This window comes from Galeopterus variegatus, unplaced genomic scaffold (assembly GCF_000696425.1).
Source record: "Galeopterus variegatus unplaced genomic scaffold, G_variegatus-3.0.2 Scaffold2135, whole genome shotgun sequence".
NCBI classification, from domain to species: domain Eukaryota; kingdom Metazoa; phylum Chordata; class Mammalia; order Dermoptera; family Cynocephalidae; genus Galeopterus; species Galeopterus variegatus.
The window spans coordinates 338,882-341,716 of record NW_007728246.1 but is presented as its reverse complement, the minus strand read 5'-3'; positions in this window follow the sequence as shown (position 1 = coordinate 341,716).

Sequence of the window (2,835 nt, the reverse complement as noted above, 5' to 3'; positions counted from 1 at the left end):
AATAAACCATCTGGGGATAATTATAAATCATAGACAAAATATATTCTTTAAAAATTGAAGACACTAGAGAAGAGAACAAAGACAAGCTGAAAGTAGAGGGATTTGGCCTCTGAAAGAAGACATTCAACTGACTGGGTCCATGTTGATATACCATTTTCCCTTAAATTATACCTTCTGTCATATAACTTATGATGGCTAAAATGCAAGTAAAATTTTATCATCTTATTGAATAAAGCATCAAAGTACTGTTTCGAATTTGTCAGAACAGATGGAAATTAAGAGGGAGAGTCCTAGAAAGCAATGAGCCAGAGAGAAGACAGCTCTAGAATACGAGGAAACACTTCTTTTAAATCCATGCTTGGCATCTTAACTATGCATGTGTGGAGGAGACTTCAAAAAGCCCAATGAAGAGCAATACCTGGCAGGTTAAAAAAACTAAGCATACGTTTCTATTTCTGCCTGCCATATGGTAGACAGAGTTCGGAGATTAAATCTCGACAAGCTACAGGGTATTTGTTAACATGAGAGATTTTTCAATGAACTCTATATTACTGGCCTTAGGAGTAAAGACTATATTGTAGAAATAGTGATGTACACAAAGACAAAGTACAAAACCACAACAAACCTGCTCATAAAGTGCAAAAACTAAGTTTGTACAAATTCAAGGTCATCAGGTAATTTTACTTCTGTTTATAAGAAGCCTCAATAATTTACAGGGAAAAATGACAGAATTCAGAGTCCCTATGCCATATCTTCCAAAATGTCTAACATATAGTTGACACTGCTAGACATGTGGGAAAAAAAGGGAAAATATTATCTTTTATATGTACAACAAAAATTACCATTTAATTCATGTGTAAAATTCTTAAGCTAGAAGTAGAATAGGAACTCCTAAGGTCAATGGGAAAACAGTCAATGAAAACAAAAGACAAGAACTATAAGTAGGTCTTTTAAATATGTTCAAGGACTAAAAGGAAAAGGTAAAAGTGATTACATGGGGCGTGCTATCGATAAAGTCCACTTTGGAAAAGAACCACATAAAAATTATACAACTAAAAAGTACAATAGCTGAAGTAAAATATTCAGTCTATGAACTTACAGCAAATTTTACATTGGAGAAGAAATTACCAGTGACAATGAATACAGATAAATAGAAAGTATAATATATATATAGGAACAAAAGTAGAGTTTTGAGACAATATAAAATTAAGTATCATATGTGTAATTGAAGACACAGAAAAGGAGGACCAAAAAAATGACATGGGAAAAACTCCTTGAATAAATGTGGCTAGAGTTTTTCCAAATTTGGTGAAGATGTCATTTTACAAATCTAAGAAGCCTGGTGAACCCTGATCATGATAAGTACAAAGAAAAAATGTATGCAGGCTCATTATACTCAAACTGCCATAAATCAAAGGTATAGAAAACATTTTGAAAACCAGAAAAGAAAGGGATATCATATATTGGGGAACGACAATCATAAACATCACTTACTTTTCATGCAGAAACTATGAAGGACAGAAGACAATGGAAGGCATTTCTACTATGCCAAAAAAAGTTTTTAAAATAAAATAAAATAAATGAATAAATTTTTTTTATGCCCAGCAAAAAAAAAAAAAAAAAACTTTTAAAAGTGAAAATTGAATAAAAATATACTTTCAGACTTTCAGATATACTAATGCTGAAAGACATTATTAGAAGTAGATATATATAGCAAAAAATGTCAAAATTTGTTCTTTGAGCTGAAGTAAAATGACAACAGATGAAAACTCAGACATACAAGAAATAAAGACACCTAAAATGGTAAATATGTTACTTAATATTACTTTTATTTTTTCTTTTCTTAATTCTATTACATAACAATAAACTGGTTCAATTTAAGAATATATGTAATATTGTACTGCATTGTTTATTGGATAGGCAAATGCAAGGCAGATGTCAATGATAAAAAATTTTAAATAAATTCAATTAAATGATAATTAAAACTCAGCATATTCAAATATGTGAGATTTCATTAAAGCCTACTTTTAAAGCAATTGTTTGAGCTTAAGCTTAAATGCCTTCATAGGGAAAATAGGGCTAAATAATTTTTTTTTTTTAAAAACAGACAAAAAACCCCCAAACAAATCCAATGTAAGTAAATAACAATAATAATAAAGTTAAAGAAAGAAAGTCAAGGTAACAGAAAACAATCTATAAAGAAAATTTATAAAGCCAAAAATTGTTTCATTGAAAATTATACTCAAATTGATTTTTGAAAAACTAGCAAGATGGAGCATGAGAGACAAAGAGAGAATACACACATTACTAACATTCCACAGATGTTAAATGTATAATTAGGCATATTATGTTCAACTTTATGTCCAAAAATATCCATCCACATAGATATAATGAAAAAAATCTTTGTAAAACTTTAAGAAATAGACAAAAAAGGGAACAATTCTGACTATTCTAATATCTGAGAAATCCATATTTAAATATCTGAGAGAAATCCATATTTAAAACATTAAACATAAAATATTTTAAACCATTTAAATGCTGGTGTCTGCACTGAATTTGTATATCACTTTGGGTTGTATGGACATTTTTCACAATGTTGATTCTTCCAATCCATGAGCATGGGATGTCTTTCCATCTTCTTGTATCCTCTTTAATTTCTCTCAACAGTGGTTTGTAGTTCTCATTATAGAGATTTTTCACATTCTTGATTATCTCTATTCCTAAGTATTTTATTTTTTTGGTGGTTATTGTAAATGGGCTAGCTTTCTTGATTTCTTTTTCTGCACATTCACTATTGGAGAATACAAAAGCTACTGATTTTTGTGTGTTGATTTT